Genomic DNA, 26,877 nt, shown 5'->3' with positions numbered 1-26,877 from the left:
GTCATGATTTATTTTTGAAGTGTGACAGCAGCTGTTTAAACCACATCTGTCACACTAGCATTTCCATCGCCCAAACAGGGACGAGACAGGCGTGAAATGCTCTCCCAGCAAGCATGTGGTTGCTTGCAGCCTGTCATACATTAGTGTCGGCAGTGCTCTCCTGACACCTATGTATGCAAGAAGACTGCAAAGGGCATGTTTCTACCACTGTCCCACCCCTCCTTAAATGTTCAGGTCACCTCTCTGAATAAGGTTATCTGCGATTTTCTAAAAATAGTGCAAGTGAAATGAGTGCACTCTCTGCATTCTGATAATTTGCGCAATTGTTTTAGACTCTGGCCCAGAATACCTTAAACTAAGGACATATAAGTGATTAAAAAATATGAGTTAGCCCAGATGTTTTAATAACACAGAACTTGCAGTGGAGTTTACTGGCCGGCAAATCAATGTTCATATAATTCACTAAACAAACACACAGCGACATCAGTGTAAGGAGAAGTTAACATATTTGAGATGATGGCAGCAACTTGGGGGCAGGTGGTCGTGGGGCCGAAAATTATAGTGGAAAATAACTGATGCAAAATAGCAGAGAAAAATAGGGAACAATATAGCCAGGTGCCATTAGCAGTTGAAAGTAGTTATAGGGGGTCCCCTTTATAATGTAACATTTTTGACAGGTGAGAACGCCCCCTGGTTGTCCTTATCCCCACCCCTTTTGATATGGGTTTGATTTCTTTTTTATATGGAATTTGATATTAATACATTTTTGATATCAATATGTTTTTGATTTCAAATTTTATTTCGATATGATATCCGTTTTATATAATGGATATATAAAGTGTGTTTGTGTACTTTATATCAAAATGATATAAAGTGTATATCAAAACTTTTTTAATATGGGAGAGCGCGTGTGCACTGTTGCTTGGTCGAGGGCAAAGTGAGTTGTGTGGAGTTAGACGGCGAGTGTTAGGATTTGGTGACGCAGCGATAACGCGGGAGTGGGTTGGACCTTACTGAGGTCATCATGTTATATAGATTTTATATAATTGTACGACAGATTTTACATAAACTTCACATTTTTATATATCAAAAATGTAAAAAGTCTGATATACAAATTATGTTGGATATTTTTTAATAGCACATATTTGTATATCAATATTTTTTATATCAAAAATATCATTTTTTAATATTACAAACATTGATATAAAAATGATATCAGTCATTTTTTATATTGTAATTGTTTTTTAATCTCAAAATTATATCAGCGTTTTTATATCAAAATCAAAAATTCTTGAATTCAAAATGATAACCAAATTTTTATATGAAAATGAAAAGAATTGATATTACAAAAAATGTTGATATCAAAATTATATGGATTATAGAAAGGGCAGACATCGCAAAAAATCATTCATATCAAAATTACTAAATCATTTATATCACATTTTCATGGCATTGTGAATTTGCCGGGGCATGCTTGGTCATGTATGGGAATGTCCCGACGCATTGTGAACATAGTATGCCAAAAACTGCACTATTTCTTTTTCAAACATTGTGAAATTTGTGAATATATAGTTTATAAAGTATAACAAAATGAAAAGTAAAGATCTAATTCCAGGATTCCAGACAACACAGACCTAAGAATGCAGAAAATGCCAGGTGCACTGGATGCAATCATTCTGGCCGTGTTGCAAAAACACTGTTCACGGCAACACATCTGCAGCTGGCCTTTTATGAAGCTGTGTAAGTCACACGAAGCCCTGCTATCTGACTCAGCTATTTTGGGCTTGCTGTGTATTAGTATTTTTATGAAACAGATAGCAGAATGTAGTCCCAGAGCTACTGCAATCGCGGCCACATGTGCTTAGCTTGATTACATTTTATTTGCATGACCCCATTCATTGTAAAGTCACAAGACCCCAATGATATTTTAATCAAGAGCAAGCTATCATGTAGTTGGTGTGTCTAATTGGCATCCATTCAGGCCATTCATGGTAAGTTATCCACGACTAATGGGCGTTTTAAAGGGATTAGCAGCCTGCACGTGAAATATTGTCATAGGTATGATGGGGGATGTTCTGATGTGCAGGTGGGGGGCATTAATTGAATGTCTTTAAAAGCACAGCCTGGAAGCCGACCCAAAATAGCAATACAGATTTTGGGAGAATTGGATGCCCCAGAGCTGGAAGCGACCGTCTGACGAAAAAGGCATTTTTTTCATTTAAAAAGGGAGTTGATTCTATATAAAAATGGGGCAAACATACGTTTTAAATGTGCTTAGAATTTATGTAAAAACTTGTAACTAAATAACTGTTTTTCTGACCAGACGGGCTATGTTTTAAAAGCATAAAATATTTATACACACTTTAATGGTAGAGAAGAGTATTGCTAGCGCAATTACTATGCTCAAGGCACAGATATCGGTTTGTGACGCTTCAGTTCAAGTGCTTTTAGACCACCTATTTATTATGCAGGATAAGCCAAGTGTTTCTAATACGGTGGATAAGCAAAATATAGGCGTTTTTCTATATGCATGGCAATATGTAAGTCAGTTTATTTAAAGCTTGTTCTAGAATCTAAAACTATGTATTTTTATTCAACGGTGGCAAACAGATATTTTAAAACAAAACATGCCTATTCTCAATATTACCTACCAGCCTTTATTTTTGCAATATGCTTTGTATGTTTATTACAGGACATTTTTAGAAAGTTTGCTTACGAAGGTTCACTCAGTGGATGTATTCTGCATGTGTGTGTAAATGAAAAGCTTGGGGCTAGCTACACAAGGCTTTGTTTTGTGAAATGGCACACAGCACACTTTTGTTAATTACCAACCACTAATCAAATACCTTGTATTTTGTTTCAAGCAACGGGTGTGAGGATGTTTAAATATCTGCATGGTAATTTACAGAGCTCTATTTCAGTTAAGCGATGCAGTATTTGAAAGCACAGCATTTGGGAGTTTTAGCAATTTCTGGTCTGGGGTGTTTAAACTACAGAGACGTCTGTGCTAAAGAAGTTGGTTTGCATTGTTCACCAAACTTAAATAGCACACAGCTGGGTATTTTACTGCTCACCGCTGCAGCTCTAACCCTATCACATGGCTGTTGTTGGCAATTACGCGCTGATCAAACTATCCCGTCTCACATTTCTGCAGGGCTGCATTGAACATTTACACTAGCCAAAGTTGAAATAGATTTTGATAAACTTAGGTGCAGTTGTGTTCATGTGCATTATTACAAGCATCAATTCCAGCAAAGTGTGTGTGTGTGTGTGTGTCTGTGTGTGAAACCCAAATTACTGTTAGACACATAATATTGTGTGTTCAATAATTATTTTAAACAGGGGAAGTCTTTAAAATTTGCTGGAGAGCATAGTTGACTAACAGGGAAAGGGCAGCCATTTAGATCATTTGGGACAGTGCAGCCATTTGGACCAATAGGGACAGTGTGGCCATTTGGACAATAAGGGCCAGTGCCGCCATTTGGACCAATAGGGACAGGGCTGCAATGCAGCAGTGAAAATGCGGCTGTCCCTACTGGTCCAAATGGCTGCACTGTGCCTGATGGTTATATAGTCGCTATTGTGTTGTTTTCTTAACTGTGTGTCATCATTTTAAAATATAACAGCCCGGTTTGTAAATGTGTCACAGATCACAAAAGCGGTTGAAACATTTTAAAGCCGCCGAGACTCAATATTTAAACCCTGCGCCAGAATATAAGATCATAACATTATTAGATGCTGATTCTACCTTTCTCTGTTTTTATATAAATGGCCTACAACACACGGATGGTATTGACATTGCAATCTCTGGATGTGAATTGTAGAGCGAGTGAATCAGCAAATCATGGATGGCAGAATGGAGCGGGGATGGCGCTGTTGGCAGCCGGTTCAACAAATCTTGGATGTCCCGAGGTGAATGGAATGATGCAACATGTTTCTACTGGGCTTTTGAGGACACTGGGATGGGGTCTGTTCTGCACGGATAAACACATTTGGAATCTTTCAATGACCCATAGATGGGTCCGACAGTGCTGTTACAGCGGTAACGCCCAATGGATATGGGGGCATATGCTGCAGAGTTCTTTTGTGAATTCATCCACGGGCCTGCCTGGCTCTCTTGGGATCAACAAATCCTGAATGTTTTAAAAGCCCAAATGATGGGTCATCTTGGCTGTTGATCGTAAGGGTCCAAGGAATGTCTGGGGGGGGCTACGATCGTAATTGTTTTTGGTTCATCAATGGAATGTATTTGTTTTTGATTCATCCCGAGGTGGGCCCCAAGGAATGTCTGGGGGGCCCTAGGATCAAAGTTGTTTCTTGTTTGTCCCTTGGGACAAACAAGAGGAGTGTCTGGGGGCCCCACAACATGAAGTTGTTCGTTTGTTTCATCCATAGGGCCCGGTGGCTCCAATGCCCCAAATACTTCTCTTATTTCTGAAAACCGGTGTCGTGCAATACATGGCAAATGCTAACACAGTGTTTTTTACAGGTGTGCAGGGCTGGGACGCTATATGTTGAATGATTCATTATAACTTCTAAAGCTATGTTGTGCACAATATATATTGCATGTGTTTTATACAGTTTTCAGGATGTACAATTGATTGATTGAAATGCTAACACAGTGTTTTTTACAGGTGCCCAGGGCTGGGACGCTATATGCTGAATGAGTCATTATAACTTCTAAAGCTATGTTGTGCACAATATATATTGCATGTGTTTTATACAGTTTTCAGGATGTACAATTGATTGATTGATTGACAATGAATCATGTTTTTTATTTACAGCTATTCCATTTTCAATTCGGTCTAAGTTTCGACATAGTCTTTAAACGCTGGGTCGAAGCGTGCAGATGTAGTAATGTTTGTTTAATCAACTTTTAGAAGCTTGAAAGGCGTGCCATTTGATGTGATTTAAATTCACTAAGAGGCTCATACTTGGATATCTGCCCATGCTTCACTAATGCGCAAGTATTTGTCATTATGGATACCAGGCTACAGCACCCATTTGCATGTGGGCTAGCAGGCCTTTCTAGCTGCGGCAAGTTATTTTGTCAAAAGACTTTTACTGTCCTATCACATGTCCCCGAAAATATTCTTTGGTTGTACAGCTGCTGGCAACCGCTTTACAACACTCTGCAACAGCAGTTTAAACACTTTCAGTTTGTAGAAGGTATGCTGAGAGTCTGAGAGATTGTTTATTACCGTCGAACTTGGTGAATATGATTATTGTGGACGATTTGATGACCGGGAGGGTGGGTCAGAATGCCGAACTAGAAAAAGCCTTTACACAATATTCCCTTCACTGCAATCTGAGCATATGTTATATTGTGCAAAACATATTTAACAAGGGGAAGAGTAACAGATCGATAACACTAAACGCTAGCTATATAGTGTTATTTAAACTCCCCCGGGATAAACAGCAACTAGCATTGATAGCCCGCCATATGTATCCGACCAGAACGCATTTTATCATGGAAGCTTTTGAAGACGTGACCTGTAATTTGTACAGATATCGCCTGGTTAATTTAAAAACAACCACTCTAGAGGATTAAAGATTGCACACTGATATATTTCTGCCGAAGTTGCCCGTGGTTTATATCCCGAGAAAGACATCTAAAAAACAACATTAAGCGCAATATTGCATTAGTAGCATGTAGCGCCTTCAACATGTCAACACGCATATTAAGAAACATTGCGCTGATGAAAATGCTGACATATGCCACACTCAACAATGTGAGGCCATTCTAGCTGCGGCCACCGCCGACTTTGTGACTGCTACTATGGAGATTGCTCATAACACTTTAAAGGGAAATGTCCCCCTAACACACTGTCAAATAAATGTGTTGAAAAAGAAAGAGAAGGTAATCAAGAAACTGTGCAATAATCAAATATCGCGAAGGGCTAAAAAGAATGTGGTCTCACGATCTAGTGGGTTCATAGGATCACTCATTGGCATAGCCTTACCGCTAATCACCAGCTTGCTCAGGCGTCAATAATGGAACACACCCATAAAATGCATCTGGTGGAAAAGCGTCAGTTAGAACACCTGACAACTCTCACACCCCGACGGATTGGGATATATGAAAAAAAGTTACTACCATGCGTCTGGACTCAGAAAAGAAGGATGTTTTAAACAGATCTGATTTATCGGTGCATGATAAAGCGGCAGTTTATTTGAATATTTAATGCAAATACTTAAACCACACCTGACACGGTGATGCAGAGAAAAACAAACTTTATGCATGGCGCCCGAAGACTTTAGAGGTACGAAGGAACCGTCGGGGCCCGATTTGGATGTGGCTGATGTGGTAAATGCTCTTATCCAATGCCATAAACCTAATGCGGAACTATTGCTACAGAAGATGCAACTTGCAAAGGATGTGGCCGCGTGGACCGATAGATGTGAGTTTATTTATGAAGGCAGGGATTTAAGGGGTTCCTGGTCATTGAAAACATAACAGATGGGCCTGGGCCCCATAGAAAAACTTTACGCTGCTGTGGGACTAGTTGTAGCATTGTGTCCTCATATTCAGGTATGTTTGATACGGCCTTGTTGATGACTCTCACAAGTTCTGGTTTGTTTGAATAATGCAGCTCGGAAAATCCAACGGGCCAGAGCTTTGAAGGGTTTGATCATTTTATAATAAAGGTTGCTTCCCATGGGGCTAGAGTGTCCCACGATCGGACGTACTGAACTTCGGTGAGCGACATTGTCCATTGACCCTCCAGATTTACGGGTTTGTCCAGCTACAGAGTGAAGTTGATATTTTTTTCCCTGGAAATGTCTCGACTGAAGCGTTGCTGGGCAGCATGATATAAAAAGATTCAGACTGTATTTTGTACTGTAGCTACACACCCGTGGTCTCTAGGGATCCAGCGGGTACCCAACTGTTGAATTTGTTAGGCCATCCCAGCCATTTAAATAAAATTGTTTTTTGGTTCCACAACCGTTAACTGTTATGTTTTTTTCGCTTCTATAATGGCGCTGCTGGTTTTTACAGACTTTCTGGATCTCATCCTTATAAAAAACACCCTGAACACCCTCCCATGAATAATCATTTAATCTATATACATAAATGCCCTCCCTTTGAACCACGCCGTCTCTAATAAAGATCTTGTCCCTGTAGTTCTGCTCAAACTCCTTTGTGAAGATGGCCTTGTGTTTCGCGATCCGCACCTGATTCTCATTTTAAAGGAGAATATATTTTGTCTTTTTTAAAAGTCTTTCACAGTACAGTTCTTTTCCAGATAGTCCAGGTTATTCTGCGGTGTTACACCCGCCAGTGTGGTTTTAATAGATCTATGATGCATGTTGTTATACACATTTACAAATGTGGGTAGCATCGCCACATATCTACGGGTGTTTTTAGCTGTAACAAATTGCCATAGTCATGTTTTAAAGGTGCGTATAAAACATTTGACTGTAGAGGCTTTAACTTCAGAGTGTGTTACAAAGTGGTGTACACTGTGCTGCTTCTGAAGGTTTTGATGTGGTTTATTTAAAAACTCTTTACCAGCATCTGCTTGTAGTTAAGCAGGGACATTGCCATTTTTAAATATGCACTTATAAGCTGCACCTACACTGTGTGCCTTTTTGTTCTTCTAAGCCTTAAAATAGTTGAATTTTGATAGAATGTCGATGAAGGCTTAAATATAGTGGAAATCGTTGTTGTCTTCATGGAACTGGCTCAAATCCATAATATCTGCCTGCCATTGTTGATTGTCATCACATACTACGCTCATTTGTTCTTTAAAATATTTCCGGGCCGGCTTATGTAATGCATTGGCATCCACCCCTTAATAGCCCCCATGACAACTTTTCACCATTGGTTCGCAGTTTACATTACAGGCTGTCGACCCCACCATAACTGCCGACACCTCCTTCATCATAATATATTTTTTGACAGTTTCAGGCCGGACATGTCTGCCTGTAACAACTCAACATAAAGACATAGTCTGTTTTTATAAACAACGGTTTTTATTCACATTTAAAAATGACAATTTTATTCAAAATATATTCACATTAAAACATTCACATTAAAATAATACATGCGAATACCGCACAAACACATTGCATGCCACCACTTCGTTAAGCGTTCGTGTTAAACTCCATTTATATATATTTTATCCCCGCCCAATTGGGAACAGTTTTTTCAATTATGTTTCTAGCACCCATCGGACACATGCGACTAAACTGCTTCATTTTCAAAAGCTGGTTATTCGCTGATTCTTTAGCCCATTATGGTTTAGATACGCATCGTTCAGTACCAGTGCCAATCCTTATCTGTGTCAATGGCTGTATCAGTCGCACAAGTTTATAATGCATCTTCGGCTAAACACAAAATATATTTTACGTAGCAAATTATCTGCGTAAGCTTTTTCCAAACACTTGTGAGCATCCTGCTTTGGATCATTCATTTTATGTCTGTAGCACCACCTGTAAAAATGTTGTTTTAAACACGACCCCACTTACGATGGCCTTAATCCCCTGGGTGGCACGAATATCAGTGTAAAGAGGGGCCTGCATGTCCATGTAGATCTTCATTAGCACAATACAATCCTTACACAGATTGATATCCGCCGGGCTTTCAATTTGTTTTGAACAACAAAGGCATTGAATAGTTGCTTTGTCTTTAAGGCAGTCGGTCTCCAGCAGTGAAAGACAGTCCTTACACATGCTACTTTCAAAATACCCAGGGGTTTCAAACTGGTTGGAACAGCAAGCGCAATAAATATTAATAGTCTCTGCCGGAGTCTGTTTCGCCCTGCCCCAGCCCACATGGCCTTGTTTTTCATCAGGGTTTCGGCTTCGCCGTCCTCATCTTCAGTGTCCGCGTCGACCGCAAATGACTGCTCCAAAGCCGCCTCATCATTGTCCCAAAACTCTTTGGGTTCATAGCTGGCCATTAGATCCTGAGCGTTCTCCATCCCCTCGTAATCCAAGGGACTTCCTGCGGGTGTATGCCTCTCGTCATTACTGGAGCTGTTCATAATAGCTGTTTCCAGAATAGTCCCTGAAAAGCTCAAAATACGCTGTGTTTTCCAGCCCATCACTGAGCGGTATATATCCGGGTTGTCCGACCCACCCCTGTGTAAGCATCGCAGTCTTAAGCCGGCCCTTTCAATCAAATTTTATATTAACTTTATATAAAGTTTATATAAAAAGGTGCTATTTTAATATCAAGAAATTTTGATATAAAAAATAATAGCAATATAAAAATGCTGATATCATTTTAATGTTATATAAAAAAGATTTGATAGAAAAATATTATTTATGGTATAAAAAATTACCGATATAAATGTAATATCAAAATTATGTTTTTGTATATAAAATATATTTTTGATATCAAAACATTTTGATATACCAAAAAAAATGCAAGTTAAAAATATCTGATATAATTATATTTATTAAAAAAATGATATAAAAAATGATTACAATATAAAAAATGAACAATATAATTTTAATATCAGACTTTTTTATTTGTGATATTATTGATATATAAAATAATATAACATTTATATAAAATCTGTTGTACAATTATGTCAAATCTATATAAAATGATGATGTCAGTAAGGTCCAACCCACTCCCGGTTCACCAAACCCTAACACTCACCGGCTAACTCATCACAACTCATTTTGTCCTCGACCAAGCAACAGCGCACACACGCTCTTCAATATTAAAAACATTTTGATATACACTTTATATAATTTTGACATAAACTTTATATCAAACCATATTAAAGTACACAAACAAACTTTATATATCTATTTATATAAAACAGATATCAAATCGATATAAAATTTGATATTGAAACATTTTGATATAAAAACATGTATTGATATCAAATTCTATATCAAAAAGAAATCAAACCCATATCAAAAGGCAGCAGGATAAGGACAACCAGGGGGCAGTCCCACATGTCAAAAATTTTACATTGGAAAAAAGGGGCCCTCTATAGCAATTGTTGAAGCATAAATTATGTATGTTATTGTGAGTGAAGGGGTGTCATTAAAACATCACTGGGTTGATAAATACTTCTGAGGATCAACTCTGTCGAATTATAGGGAACGTCATAGATAGTTTTATTTATTTATTTAGTCTATCTGGTTAATCATCAACAAAACTTACACCATAACTATTCAAATAAATAGACTTTAAAGATTAAGAGGATCATATTTTAATTGACTAACTTGTAAGAAAAGGATTGTCGGCAAAAAAGCATGGCTCGTAAAGGGTCCTAAGAACCTGTTATTTATAACTCTCTTAAATCCCAGAGATTTCTAAGCACAGACCGAGCCTGTTTTGCTCTGTGTCGTCTTGTTTCCAAGGCGAGGCCGTTGCCTCTGAGCTATCCTCCACGAGACCAAGTGGTGTTGTAACCAACTGGTGTTGTAAAGTATTGCAAGTTGTCTCATAGAGTGACCTTCCTGTTGTGGCTGGTGACATTTTTAATTGGAGCGGTGTAAATGCTTGCCTCAATTGTACACAAGTGACTGAGCATACTGAAGGAGCACACACCAGCCAAGTGGTGTTTGGGGAGAAGGGGTTCTCTCCCCAAGAAAATGTTGAAAATAATGAGTTTTACAGCACACTTTCTGTGAAAAATTGGGTAATAGCCATGTAGTTTGAAATAGGTTTTGTATGGTTGCACATAAAAAAAATCGAATATCTGCAAGTTAGTATTGGTACACTGAAGCATTTTCCAACACATTTTCATGACGTCTTTGCCAACAATATATGCCAGTATAAAAACCTTTAGATACTAGATGTGCTCATACATGTCCATGCAGACATAGGCAATATATGACAGTATTATCACGTAGAACTTACTCTTGTTGACTTTGTCAATAAAAATTTGGTGCCACAGTAAATGAACATGTCCAGATTTGCTATACCAATGTAGGCCTTTCTAGCGATGTAATTAAACTTATCATGCTTGCTTTACTCTTGAAGCCCAATATAATGCCATTGCATAGTTAGAAGACATGGCCAGACTGACTTCCCCACCAATGTGGGCCAGTGTAGCCCCGTAATAACACTCATCATGTTTGCTTTAGCCGTCACCTTCCTAAAATTAGAGTCTGGCTACCCTTTCACTGACGTAGAACAACCACTGATATAGCACACACGGCTCACAAACAAGCATACTTAACTCATACAGGGATTCATCAGGAGTTGGGTGGAGTGTTAAAAATGCAGCAGTAATGCTGCTACTGCTGCATTACCGGTCAGACCAATCCCGAGTTTGGGGGAAATTCAGAGGATTCACCTCCAGTATGAGCTGGAGGTAAATATGCTGACTTTCTCCCACTTTTCGGCACAATTAATTCAGCACAATTACTGCTGCAGTAATTGCACCAATAAATGCCCCACTGAGTCCTACGGACTCAAGAAAAATAGGCACTTACACGCTCACCACAGCTTGTGATCTGGCGCTAATAGTGGCAGACCAAGTTGTGGTAACACTATTTGAGTTGGGTGGTATTCTGGCAATTTACCCCTGAGATACCTGCCAACTTCTTATAGAGCCCATAGACTCTAATTTACCGGTGCAATCATGCAACATACACACACCCATACATCTCTAGAGCATAAATTCCTTGCATGCACACATACATAAAAGAAAACACACACATTCACAAGCAGGCGCATTCATACATGTGTACACTCATAAGTGCCCCATCGATGAATGCATACATACTCACAAATTAAATATTAACGCATAGCTGCTTGCTTCTCCAGCAGACAGCCACACAGGGTACAGAGGGTACACAGGATGGCCCACCTTCTTGCAGAACATGCTGACTGACAGGAGAAGGCATACACGTCAACATGTATGCTATTAGCGCAATAATGATACATCACTGTAATGAGGCAGGTAGCACAGTCCCCATACAAATAAAGCCCCTGGGTGGACTGTGCAGACTGCCACTGTGCTGGTGCTTTGGACTGTGACTCACACTCCAAAGCAATAGCATATTGGCAGAGATATCTCTCACATAATGCAAGGGGACAGCACCTACCACCCTATGAAAGAAGACACCACTGCGACCTTCTGCCACTAATGGTGGCCTCATGTGCATGGATCTGCAAGAAAGAAAGGGAGGGAGAGGCATTTGTTGACAGTAGGAGAGGAAGTTGCAAAACCTGTTGTGTTGATGGGTGCAGGTCAGATGTTCCCAGCTCCTGGATGCCAATCTACTTTCGATGGGTTTAGTAGAGCATAGTTTCGATAGGGAAGAGTTCAAGATAAATAGACTATGGCTGTTTGGGTCTGGTTAGCCGCTGATCTGGACGAGTGTGATAGGGCTAAAGAGCAGATTTTAGCAGTGGCTCAGTTAGTGTGGGTGTGCTAATGGCTAGAATTATCTGTGTAATTTAAGAGGGTAGGAGATTTTAAAAGGGAGTGGATTAGTCAGGGGAAGAGAAGGCAGGCCTTAAAATGCAAAACAACCTGCAACCCTACCCCAGACTATTTCAAGATAGGGCAAGCAAAACAAATATAGTGTCCTCAAGTAGCAGACACTCCCGTCCCCTGCACACTGTTAGGGCTGATCAAATCAGGAAATGATTCATGAAATATTAAAAAGACATCCGTCAAAGTAAATTAAGCAATTCTAATAAGTACAAGAATGCTATTTCACAAAATCATATTTTAATCGAATTCAAATAAAATCTCAACGCGTTTCGGGATATTCCTTTCATCAGGAGCACGTTTCAAAGAAAACATTCTTCCAAGTTCAAGGCCTAGTGATCTTAAGGGTAAGTAAAAAATACAAAACAAAGAGTTCTTTATTTATCAATTCTTCAAAATTAACATAAAATAGTAGTCTCATGTGGTTTTCAATGTACATTCACCTGGGTGGCTTTCAGGAAAAAGTAATTGAGATGCACGCTTCACTCAATTTCTCCAATATGTTTACTGAGGCCAATCCTATCACAAAAGGATGAAATGTATTCTAAATTCCTTATATGTTCATAAGATCTGTCAGTGACTAGATCCCTTATAAATTAACATCAATCTTTACCTCTATATGAGAGGAAATTATGAAGAAATTATCTGGAAGCCCCCTGTATTATGATAAATACTCAAATACTGCAAGAACAATTATCATGCCCATTAAGGATCTGTAATGAAAAGAATTGATCAATAAGGATCCTGTTCTTCATGGTATATCAAGGAAGATCATCAATGAGTACTTAAGATTACAAAAAAATATGAATAGGTGTTTAGTTATACGACACACACTATTAATTTCAAATTTAGGAATTATACCTCACCATTGTGCAGCATTGTATGTGAAGAATGTTAAGGGTACCACATTGGCAACATAATGGGCGTTTTAACTAGGACATGGGAGGCAGTTCACTGTAAGGCCGTGATGACGTCACAATATGCTATCATCATCAGTTAGGGCATGTAAACAAATATCCAATGCTCTTCTTGCTACTTCTAAAATATAAAAACCTAATGACATAATGGGTCCGATTCATAGAATTAAGCGCAGGGAAGGCGCAAGCGCTGTGCGTCGAGAGGGACCGTGCACCACGCGTGTGCCAGCCGTGGCACAAATAAACAATTGCGCGGCACGTGTATTCATGGATTAACCAAGGCATCACTAGCCGTGGTGCAAGGAACATCAAGCAGCACTAGTAATTCTCCCAACACGCCCCCACGGACAGCAAAAAGCCAGTGAAATGCCCAACACGGCGCAAGCCCCCCATGTCATCCCTGGGCACACATCTAGTTCCCACGCGACTTTGCTGGGGTGCATCCGGGGTATGTGATGAGTTCCCATGCAATTTGGCTGGGGTGCGCCCGGGGTATGCAATGAGTTCCCACGCGATTTGGCTGGGGTGTGTCCGGGGGAACGCAATGAGTTTCCACACGATTTGGGCAGGGTGTGTCCAGGATACGCAATGAGTTTCCACGCGATTAGGCTGAGGTGCATCTGGGGTACGCAATGAGATCCCTTGTGATTTGGCTGGGGTGCGTCTGGGGTATGCAATGAGTTCCCACGCGATTTGGCTTGGGTTCGCCTGATGTACACAATGAGTTTCCACACTATTTGGCTGGGGTCTGTCCGGGGGATGCAATGAGTTTCCACGCGATTTGGCCGGGGTGCATCCGGGGTATGCAATGAGTTTCCATGCAATTTGGCTGGGGTGCATCCAGGGTACACAATGAGTTTCCATGAGATTTGGTTGGGGAGCATCCGGGGTATGCAATGCGTTCCCACGCGATCTGGCTGGGGTGCGTTCGGGGACGTGATGAGTTTCCATGTGATTTGTCTGGGGTGCATCTGGGGGACGCAATGAGTTCCCACGCGATTTGGCTGGGGTGCATGCAGGGTACGCAATGAGTTCCCACGCGATTTGGCTAGGGTGCGTCCGGGGTACACAATGAGTTTCCACGTGATCACTCCACCCGCTGCCTAGCCAAATCACGTGGAAACTCAGCGCATACCCTACAAAACATGCACACATCCTTTGGAAGATGACCCCTCCTCATGGAACAGCCACATCCCAGCCCCCATCACCCGTGACCACCCCCGCAGGCAGCCCACATCACATGGGACTCCCCCATCACCTGTGAACACCCCTGCAGGCAGCCCACACCACATGGAACCCCCATCACCAGTGAACACCCCTGCAGGCAGCCCACACCACATCAGACCCCCATCACCCGAGACCACCCCTGCCGGCAGCCCACACCACATGGGACCCCCATCACCAGTGACCACTCTCGCAAGCAGCTCACACCACATGGGACCCCCCATCACCCAGGACCACCGCCACAGGCAGCCCACACCACATGGGATTCCCCATCACTAGTGAACACCCCCTCATGCAGCCCAAATCACATGGGACCCCACCATCACCCGGAACCATCCCCAGAGGCAGCCCACACCACATGGTACCCCCCATCACCAGTGACTGCAACCTGCAGACAGGCCCGCCTCATATCCCCCCACCAACAATGGTGACGGCAACCTGCAGACAGGCCCCGTCTCATGTCCCCCCACCAAAACACCTGTGATGGCAACCTGCAGGCAGGCCCCACCTCATGTCCCCCCACTAACACCTGTGACGGCAATCTGCAGGCAGGCCCCACCTCATGGGCCACCCCAAACCCCAAAACACTTTGGACCAATATACATTAAAACAGCACATGTGAAATCAAATGCCACCACACGCTGCACATTCCCGGTGCACCTCAACACCCATCCATTGGTCATGCTCCCCAGTACATGCCCCATGGCATCGGAATCATAAAATCACACATGCATGCATGTTGCACACACATGAACAACATTGGTCAACAGCAGGGACACAGAACTGAGTCAAGGAAGATTGAAACTTGCACTAAACCATCGAGTCATACTCAGTAAAAACAACATATAAAACCTGCATGAATGAAATAAAAAAACAATAGAATGTGAAAATGGAAATAAATTGGATGTAAAAATGAAAAACTCTAACATGTGGTCCAAGTCCATTAATGTAAGTCCAAATGAAAACACAAATGAAAAGAAAACCATTCCTCAATGGTGAACTAAAATTGATCCCGGAAAAATACAACTATTTACAAACAACCAGGGTCCATTGTCCCAAAACATGTCTTAAAATCCTAAAAAATACATTAAAAATAACCATGTACAAAATGTGGAGCCAAGTCCAGGAACTCAAAAAAAAGAAAAAAAAATGAAACCTACATCTAAAGAACTATATACAATGGCTGCGGGCTAGTCCGCCTCCTTACCATGCTTCCTTATAGTCTCTGACAGGGCATCATCGAACACTGCATTCACTTCCACTAGGCAACCCTCTGCTTCCCCCTCGAGGGCTTGCAGGGACTCCACCATGCTCCTTTCGAACTCCCTGCAAGTCTCCTCGAGGACCTCTGCCCACGCAGTGAATTCTCTGCCCTGGCCATGGCGAGTCGTGCCTCCTGTGCTCGCTGCCGCTCTGCCCCGATCTGCTGCCCCAAGCGCTCCAACATGGAAAACATCCTTGTTGTAAGGTCCACGTTTGCCTCCTGCCTGATGGCCGGTACCTGCACCTCTGCTTTTGAAAGCCCTGAGTCCTATCGCCTCCTACTCTAAGCCTGCTGCTGCCAATATGTCCAGTGCCTGCGCATCAAGGAGAGCCTCCTAGATTATGACAATGTGCATGTTCCTTTCTCCTTGGTACCTGCTCTTCCTCCATTGCCACAGCTCCTGTTGCTGTGGTGACCACATCTGTGATTCCAACTCGACTCCTGACTCTGGCAGGGATGTGATCTCCACCAGACTGGCCACTGGGTTTGGGACAGATACTTAGGGGGCCGTGGTGGTATCTGGGCTGAAAGACAGCAGGGAAGATGACTGGTGCACAGAGGAGGAAGACAGGGAGGTGGTCAAATAAGTGGCCAGCCCACTGACCAATTGCGAGACCATGAAATGTGCTAGCCAGTTCAAGAGACAACAGACTTCATTGTGATGACGGGAAGCCTGCATCTCATCATGGATGTTGCCTGTAAGCCTCGTGATACCGGCTTGCAACGGTTCCAACCGGTCCCAAATGGCTTCATCCGCAGGTATTGGTGTATCTGTTTGCATGGATTCATTCGCCACCTGCGGATGGGTCCGGCCTGAGGCATGCCCGCAGGTGCATACTGATGCAGTTCCCCAGGGGCAGGAATTAGCACAGGTACCTCCACAGCGACCTGTGCTGACTCCAGCCCCTGAGTCTGGACTGCAGCAGTCACACCTACGTAATCACCCCGCCGGGCCCCATGGACTGGGCTGATGTGGCCTCCACCTTCTCCACATCCCCACCAACCTGGATGCCTCCTCACCGTTTTCCACAACATCTTGCCCCTTTGTGGGGTCATCTGTCCCTCCCACTGCTGCATAGTCCTCCACCACCTTTGCCCTCTTGGACCTACCCTCAGCAGCTGCGAACGGTTACTCTGACGCAGCACCAGCCTCCTTGCTCCCGGAAGATGACAGTACCTGGGAGCATGACTGGGCCTTGCTTCTGTGCCTGGTGGAGGCATCCCTGCTGTCTTGCTCTACAGTGCCTTCTCTGCCCTCTTCTTCCATCGTCACTGTGGATGTGAAAACAGAGAACACAAACATCAGGGGACTGAACATATGTGTGTTTGGCACAATGCAAATGTACATCAGTGGCACTGTCAAAGGGCACACCATCATCACCGTGCACTACACACCGGGAAGTAGCATTCACACCCATGCACACCCATGCACTAATGGTAAAAATGTCACTGCCACTTATGTGTCTCTGCCTTCGTCATACATGGCTTTCACACGCTACTATTTTCTTGTTTTTCAAGCCTATGAACATTTTTACCATTAGTCATCACACAATATCGGATTACCAACTCACAACTTCGAGTATTCTTGTGCATTAGCTTTTTGCGTAATGTAGGAACACCCGTGTCTGTTGCTTAGCAACGGAATGCAGCAGGCGGACCGATCTACGCGTCACCTTGGGAACTAGTAAACAAATAATCCCAAGATGGCGCCCGCCCGCGTTACTTTTACTGATCCAGCCAACACGAATGACTTGGTAATTTTGTTACGCTCATACTTTTCGGCTTCATTAGCATTGTGCTTTGTTATGGTAGCTTTACACTATATGTGCTTTGTCATGGTAGCTTTAAACTATATGTGGTCTAAACACCATGGAGTCTGTGTGTGTTACTGATTTTGGATTGTATGAATCTTTAAATCGAAATTACGTTTACATCTTTCGGTTTTATAGCATTATTTTGTCATGATGGTGTTTCACTATTTGGGGCTTAAACACCATGAAGTTTATTTTGTTGCCAATATTTGATCGCATGAAACATTAAAACAGACACTAACGTGAGGTTTTCCTGAGCCCGTTCTATCGGGCTGCGCACATTTGAATTTTTGGTGACAATCGAGGGAATTTAAAGTGTGTTTTTTACACACTGGTACATAACACTTGTACTAAGCTTGTTAACATGACTCTGGCGATAGTTATGACTAATGGTTGCCCTGTCTTAATTATTATAATAACAGCTCCGAAGCCTATGGGATCAAACCCAAGAACATTTTGTGATGAATAGTTTAACTCCCGAAGAGGGTAAGCTTTACAGTGTGAGACATGGTTTCAACAAAGGAAATTGATTTGGAATTATGAATACTAATGGGATACATCTCTTTTGTCTTGTGTTTTCGTTTGTATGTTTTCTCACCCCTTCCCCTCTCCTTGAATTCATGGTTTGTATTGGATATTATTTACATTTTTTATTTTCTCATTTATGGGACTGTTTTTTGGATTCACCTAATATTTTGTTCTTCACAAATCCCTTTGTATCCTTCCCATGGCCAATCCCTATTTTTCTGTATGGTGCACAACACAATTGTGTTTTTTTGCTTCAACCTATGAACATGCAACATTTGCAATGGTGTTTATGATTTTTATGTTTTTTGTTAATTGTACTCGCGTATTGATTGGCATGTTATTGGATACTTATATGATCTCAACTATTATTTTGTAATATCTGTATATAAATACACAACTTTTGTTATTTTTATGATCTCTTAAGGAATGCACTAAGCCCTGTTTTGAAAAAGGCTGTTGTAGGGCCGAAACACGTGTCACGCTAAGGGCCATTCTGCTAATAAATATATAAAACCTTTTTTTTGTGCACTTGATTGGGCACTCAATCCTGGATTTTCTTCCTTGTTTTTGACTGTCTGAGACATGTACACAGACATCTGTACAAGAGACATGCCAGACATGAGACCAAGGTGCACACTCCAACCACACATCAACATGCACATGCACTATGGTGAACAAGAACACATGGACACTTACCAGTCGACTCCAGACGGAGCTCCAAATCCCGGAACTGGGTGTACAGCACTGGATAGAACCTCTCCAGGACCCGATAGTTGTCGTTGGTCAACCGGCCCCGGCACCTCACTTGGTCCTCACCAGCTTCGAGGAAGCATCGGGCCTTGTTGTGGGTCCTGAACTTGAAGTCCTCCCAGCGCTTGTGGACATGTGTGTATTCGCGAGTTGCCATCCCTCCGCGTTGATGGCACCCACGATATCCACCCTGATCCTCCTCTGTCCTTCCTTGCCGACTTGCGATGGTCCGTGGAAGAGGGCATCATAATGCCCCAGGACTTGCTCCACCAGGAAGCCAACTTCCCTGGCTGAGAAGCTGACTGCCCTCTGCCTCGCTGCTGGGGATTGCCACTTACCTCAGGTGATGTTGGGTCAGACATGGCAACTCCCGAGTCAGGTGTGGGTGGGAAAGGTGGTCCTGGGGCTGGGCTGTGGAGCTGTTGTATGGCATGTCGTCAGCAGTCTTCGGGATAACCAGATGTGGTCACAGTGACAGGAGCACTGGCAATGGCTGTACAGCAGGCACCAAATTGCAGGGCATGTGGGCAGCATGCACACAGAGTGGGCAGGCAGCAGCAGATGGCTTGTAATAGGCAGCTCTGGGCATTTGGAGGCAGGTAAATTGGCTGGTAGGCAGTAGTGTGGTCTTCCATGTTACTCGTGTGGCCAGCTGGAAAAAGAGTGACCCTGCATGTGCGGAAACAGCGGGTTAGCGTGGAATCAGAGGAAATGCCCTAAGCGCATAACTTACGTGACATGTGCTGAACGTTGAGGGTGGCGTTCAGGATCGGGATAAAGTAGTGCGTAGGAGAGCATCACACGCTTACCGAGTTATAGCGGACAGCCGTGTGGACTTCGTTTCCACATGATCTATTCACTGCGTGGAAGACTCTTCTTTTAGTGGGGGATTGCCTCCGTGCATGTACTTTTGAGGTTGACGGTGAGTTGTGTACGCATTTTGCTATATGTGGGTGCCCCTGTGTGTCACGTATGATATATGATATGATATTTTATTTTTATCGCGCTCGTACACAAGTGTTTCAGAGCGCAACAAGGCAAGGGAGGGGGACAGGGGAGAACAAAACAATGATCTTACTAGGCCCAGTGACATTGAGATTGTGCAAGTGCATGGCAAAGGGAAAGGGGAAAAGTGCATGGAAGGGGGGCAGTGGAAAGTGCAGAACAGAGGATAAACAGATAAATAATAATAAATACAAATAAAATATATAATGGAGCAATAAACAGAGGTAGTGCAGCCAGCAAGTGGCAAGTGCTGTGTTTACAGGAGCAGAACTGGGTAAGTTTGATAAGTGCATAAAAAGAAGAACATGGGGGTATGGGGGACTGTATGTGTACAGATACAGTCTCCAGTGCAAGGGGTGGTCAGGAGGCAGTGCAGAAGGGTGGCAGGGTGAGCAGGTAACTGGGCCAAGGGGACGGAGGGTGGCCAGATGCACAGTGCCAAGAGAGAGCAGATCAGCAAGGGAGAGGGGGAGCAAAGGCAGATGCAAAGAGGAAGGTCTTGAGGTGCGTCTGAAACTGGAGATGGTTCTCCTCAAGTTTTAGAGTGGCAGGGAGGCTGTTCCAGAGAGAGGCCCCGGCCGAAGACAGAGATCTACCCCTGGCTCGTTTCTTTGACAAACGTCTGACCCTGAGGGAGTTAGAGGTAGAGGAGCGAAGAGCTTGAGAGTGGAGGTATTTGCGGAGAGATAGCTGAAGGTATTTTGGACCCAGGCCCCAGATAGGACAATGCAGTGGGTTTTAAATGTAATCCTTGCATCCACTGGAAGCCAATGGAGAGATTTCAGAGCTGGAGAGATACAATCCCAGGGCTTGAGGGCAAGGACAAGTCTCGCAGTCCTCTTCTGGATTAGTTGCAGAAGGCGAAGAGTAGAGTCAGGTAGATTTAGAAATAAGCTGTTCCAATAGTCCAACCTAGAGAGAACCAGAGCTTGGGGGACAGTGTGCTTCTGGGGAAGGAGACTTCAGAGATGTGGGCGCAGAAGGAAAGTGTGGAGTCAAAGATGACCCTGAGGTTTTTGGCCTCAGAGGTGGGGATAGGAGGAGGGCCAAGCGAGGCCAGCCAGAGAGAGAGAGGGAAAAGGATGGAGAAGGGTTGCCAATGAGGAGGATCTCTGTCTTGCTGGCATTCAGACAAAGATCATTGGCAGCACACCAATCTTGAATGGCAGTTAGGCAATCAGAGATGAGGGAGGGAGAGGAGGTGGCTGGGGGCAGCCTGAAAATGAGTTGAGTGTCGTCAGCGTAGCACTGAAAATTTGAGCATAGATTGGCAATGAAGTGGGCCAAAGTTGCCAGGTAATGGTTGAAAAGCCAGGGCGAGAGGTTAGACCCCTGAGAAAACTGTTCCTTTTCTCATCTAAGGTTATGAATGAATTATCATTATCAGATAGAGAGTTCACTAAGTCATCCACTTTGTTGTTGTTACTCTCTGCTTCAATACTAGAGATTTGGGTATCGTCCAAGTTTGCTTGTTCTTGCACTTTCCCCTCAGTTACATTCTTCTGAGTGTTGTTCTCGACTTCATCAATGTAAAACATTGTCAATGAGGTTGTTCGATAGATCAATTTCACATGTTGTGTTTGAATCATCACTGTCATTTAGAATAACAATTCATCCAATAGGAATGTCCAACACTTTGCCTTTATTATTTTTGGTTTCTCGATTTGTTTCTTTTGAGACTACTTGTTGTTTTGGAGTCTGTATGTTTCTCATAAAGGCCCTTGCTCCAGTCCCTCTGTTTGACGCAGTACTTTTTATATTCTTAGTTTTTTTTTTTGCCCTTTCTTTTCATATTTATTTTTAGAAGACCAACTTCCAATGGCCTTCTTTACTTTGTCAGTTATTAGTCCATCTTCTTTTGGACGATTTTGTGAAACCCCAAACACAGGATACACTACATCCTTTCCTGTTTTGTTGTGTTTTTTCAATGTAGTCTTGGTTGGAGATCTAGGTGGATTACTCTCACCATCTAGTGAGCCGTCCTTTACTGGTAATAATCTCTATTACCTTCACTCCTGTCCTGTATTCTTGTCACCACAGACAAAAGATTGTCTTGTTTTTTTGGATGGCTGAGCACTTCAAGCCCATTTGATCTATTACCATCCATTTTTCCTTCATTTACTGTTCTCATTTGACCTTTTTTGCCAGATTGTTCATCCACTCCTAGATGCAGTTGTTGTTCGGTTGGGCTTTTCCTTGTTAATGATGTCACGATACCTTCAGTGTCCTGCCTTTTTGTGGGATCTTTAAGAGTGTCCATTTTTGGATCTATTTTTTTTTTGTGAATGTGTATCTCTTTCAATCACGTCTATAGTTTTCCTCATCCATTTCAGGGATTCAAGGAGAGCATGTGTTAAAGTTGATTTCTCATCTTGTTCTCCACTAGCAAGGTCATAGAGCCTCCTTTGGCACGCAGCCGAGGTTTCTGCCTCTTGATTGAGTCGCATTTCCAGTTTATGAGATGTTAGTTCCTGCGTTGCTTGTTTCGAGTGGATTAATGCTAGCAGTGTGTTGTTATCTTTCAAGTTATCACTTACGGTCTCGTATAATTTTGGATATGGTGCTAGTAGATGGCCAGAGCAGCCTGAAGCTATAGAAAGATGATTTTTATCAGGAAGTTGAACTGGCTCATCTTCGCTTTGATCCTTTTGCCCATTAGATGTTCGATCACCATGGTCTATTGATGGTCTGTACACTGCTTCGTTATTTGTATAGCTCGTATTATTCTTTTTTTGAAAGCTAGTGTCTTTTTGATTTGATATTGATTCACTTGATTGAGATATTTTTGAGCTTTTCTTTTCTAGTTGCTCCAGACCTTGGATACTGCCGTTACTTGAAGATTCTTTAGTTTCCTTTACCACAGATGTATCGTGTGGATTGCACTCCGTATTCATTTGTTGTGACAGTCCTCATAATGTATCCTTTAGCTTGGCTGCCATATGTGTTTCATCGACGGATCTATCTCCAAGTTCTTGTCTGGTGGTCGACTTGTCTTTCTGTATACTGAATCCTCTCTTTGAATGTAGGATATCGTCGTTATCGTTGTTCACACAAGTGTTTATGTTATACGGCACTTCTGAGCTTAATGGATGTTCATGGTCTTGATAAATTGCTCTCTTCATTCCAATTCACAGATATCATCCGCTATCAAGGTTTCATGAATACGTCAGCTCCTACTTCTTGTCTTCTTCCCTACTAATGGTGTTGACATTTTGGCATTTGTCTCAAGTAATAGTCTTTTCACCCGCAATATCTTCCCTCTCTTTGTTTAATTAGTGTTCTCAGTCTAAATTGAGACAAGTCACAGCTGTTATTCACTTGTATATTCTTTACTGTTTTTAGCGTCCTATTCTCATTTTCATTTCCATCATAGGCTTTATCAGCTTGTTGAGACCGCCTCTATTGCCTTGAGTCATATGTTCCAGGATTGTCATTGATTGTCGATTGCGCCGCTACTTGTGCTGAATAGTCATCTTCTATAGACGGCCCTGTTATTTCTTTTATTTTGAAAGAACCACACGCAGCAGGTGGTATAGCAGGACCGTGTTTTTTTTTCAGGTATCTGTTTGGCTCTTGCCCACGTTTTAAAACGTCTTTGGTTGAACCTTCTTTCTGGCATGTGGTTGTTATGTTGGGTTCTACCACTTCCGGTAGTCTGACTTCAAGATCATGTTTTTCCTGCACAGTCACATTAGGGATCTTGACGTAATCTGCATCGTACGACCTTTCTCGGGCTTGTCAGTCGAGTCAGACGCATCTGAGTAGAACGACTCATCGGCATAGGCATCAATGAATACGACGTCATCCCTCATCCATCTTCACTCTCCACCGTTCCTACAGCCCCGCTCTTCCCCTGCGGACTGCCGGGCCTCTCACCCTCGCCTTCAGTCTCCTGCTCAGCCCTGTGGATCCTGTCACTCCTGTCTGCTGCACACACATTAAGTTTCAACATACCGCTGGCGTCATTAAACCTTTGCTCGCAAGGTAAGGGTAAACTTTGATGAAGGACTAATTTTGCCCCAACTCGATCAACTCAGCGCGAGTTACGTTTAGGGTGGGCGATCTGTACTTTCCAGTTGCCACCTTCTCAGTGGACTGAAGGTGCCCCGCTTTGACATTTGTCTTTTTTGATGTTACTTGAACATCTGTTAATAGATCTGCGCTGTGATTATTCCACGCAACAAGCGAACCATGGGTTCAGTTTGTATGTCCCACATAGGGACCTAAGTTGGTCCGCATTCTCCACGTTACTCAAGGTATTGAACATGAGATTAGTATCTGCTTCAATGTTAGAGGTCGCACGCCAGCACACGCTTGCCTTACCTTTTCTCAGTGCTGGTATCTGCGACTCAAGCGGCGGCAGCAGATGTGTTTTTGCTCTCGTGTTGGGTCTCTCACAAGCAGACGTGCTATCACCGTCTGCCACAGCCATAGCCATAGAAACTGCCATTACAGTGTCTCAAGCCTCCATGCTCTCTCCTGGGCTCTGACTGGGCTACGATTGGACTCTCCCTCGGACTAACGTGTGGGCGCTTCACGCCTGCAGTCAATATTTATGGGCTGTCCTTTGCTGTTAAAGCCACAGTGTCCACAATCCAACAAACAACAGCGGAAGCAAAACAACGTTCCTCCAAGGGTTTCTGGGCTACGACTGGACTCTCCCTCGGACTCACGCATGGGTGCTACATGCCTGCAGTCAATATTTATGGGATATCCTTTGCTGTTAAAGCCACAGTGTCCACAATCCAACAAATAGCAGCAGCAGCAAAGCAATGTTCCGCCAAGGGTTTCTGGGCTACGACTGGACTCTCCCTCTGACTCACGCTCCACAGTAATGACTTCTGGTTCTGGGGCAGAAGATCAAGGGAGGGATGCAGTCCTGCAGCCACAGGCGGCGTCATCACTTCAAGGGTCAGGTACCCTTGGCCTAGGCAGGCGTGGGGTCCGCCAACGCGGTGGCCGTGTGTTAGCTGGCGATACTGTGTGGGAGCAGTTCGTAAAAAAACTGAAAACTGCTCTCTTTAATTAAACTCTCTCTGATCCTGACGGTTCCCTCTCACACCATTACCAGATGCGATATAAACTGTCTCTACTTTAATGAGTACTTTATGCGGCCTGTTCTTGCCACCTATGTAGCTAAGTTGTGCTTCCGCTATCGATGTAACTAAGTTGTCACCTCATTATACTGCTACCTTGTAACTAAGTTCTCACTCCCTACTGTAACAAGTGCCACGATGCTCTCGAGCTGATGTGCGCTATACAAATCTGAATAAATAAATAAGCAGTCCATGTATGCTGTTGCACAACAACAGGCTGCTTCACATGAGATGTTGGCTCAGGGCATGGATAGGGTGGACAATTCCATGATACCCATAGTAAGACAGGTGGAGCACCACCAGCAGGCATTGCAGTCCACATGCCGCTCACACAGGCTGGACATGATGGCCAGCAACAGGAGCTGACGGGCTGAACTGAGGGCTCTGTGTGCATCCTTGGCTGCAGAGGGTAAGGCCAACAGGGAAGCCCTGAAGTCAGAGTATAGGTCCCTCAGGGTTACACTGACTGCACTCAAGGCATCCAGCAGTAGATGGTCTGAAAAGCAGATGCAAATGATGACCCGTATCATCACGGAGGAACAGCGTGCATACCGTGAGGTGATACATGGAGACCACCGGGACATCATGTTGCAGATGCAAGCATCTCAGTCCTGCATGACCACTGTCATGGAGGACCAGACCATGGCTATATGTGGTTATCCTCCCTTTCCACTACCCCATTCTGATGCAGCACCAGAGGGTGGTGACAGTAGCGACAGGTCTTCCAGTCCATCATAGCCGTGCAGCACATTAACCCGTGGAGGGTTCTTTTTTAACATCCACACATGTGTGTGTTTTGGTGCACCCTGAACCTTCTCCCTCCTGGGTGGGCCCTCTGGGGCCCCCCTCCTCTATGGGATTTTTTGTTTGATGTGCATTTATGTGACAGTGTGTTGCTTTGTGTGGCAGCCGAGCTTGTCTCATGTTGGTGTTTGTGCCTTGGGTCCAGACACATATGCCACTCCTGCTTCCCCTTTCCATGGGCTTGCTAGGAGTGCAGCGTGTGAAAGTAATTTACACAGTGGCATTGGGCTTCCATTATATTTGTGGGCAGTCTCAAGTCCAACCTGTGTATACACCTCTAGTGGGATTTATGATTGTTTGTCCAGTGCATGGTTGGCATCACTTTTTGTTTGTACATTGAGATGCATCCTTTGTTCATGTTCCATCTTCTTTTTTTTTTTAAACAATTTTTATTGATTTTATACAACAAATAACAAACCCAACTACTTACAGTGGTTACATCTTGCTCATAAGTACACATACATTGTTATCTTTTCGCCCACTGTATTCCCGGGAACCAACCCCCATCCAAGCCTACTTACTCCCATCGTTAGTCTCCACCTCTTGTGGTGGGGAGACCTCTCCCGGCAAGCTTGTTGAGTCATCGTCACTTGGTCCATCATACGTGGGCCCAAACAGCTCTGCTATTAGCTGTCTCCAACCCTCTAGGGCTCCAGCTTCACCCTCTATGTCCCCTTTGCACGCTTCCTGCCATGCCACTGTTTCTGCCTCCGCCCACTTCTGCAAGTCCCTCCACCATGTCTCCACTTTGGGCTTGTGGCACGCTTTCCATCCCATTGCAATCCTTCTTTTTCGCCAATATATATGCCAGGTATTTTATTTTGCTCACATGTTTAGGCTTCCACGGTCTAGGAAACCCTCCCAGCAAACAAGCCCATGCCGTGTCCACCTTCATGCGGATTCCATTGTCTTCCATTTTCTGTGCTATATCTTTCCAATATTCCGCTATCTGCGGGCATGCCCAGAACATATGCACCATTCCTGCGCTTTCATCATTGCATTTGGGACACACCTGGGTTCCAGCATTTTTAAATTTAGCAACCTTCAATGGCGTCAGATATG

Source organism: Ambystoma mexicanum, chromosome 2p (genome assembly GCF_040938575.1).
Source record: "Ambystoma mexicanum isolate Mex_15411 chromosome 2p, UKY_AmexF1_1, whole genome shotgun sequence".
In the NCBI taxonomy this organism is placed as follows: domain Eukaryota; kingdom Metazoa; phylum Chordata; class Amphibia; order Caudata; family Ambystomatidae; genus Ambystoma; species Ambystoma mexicanum.
The sequence above is the reverse complement of the archived record's forward strand: the minus strand, read 5'-3'. Positions refer to the sequence as shown.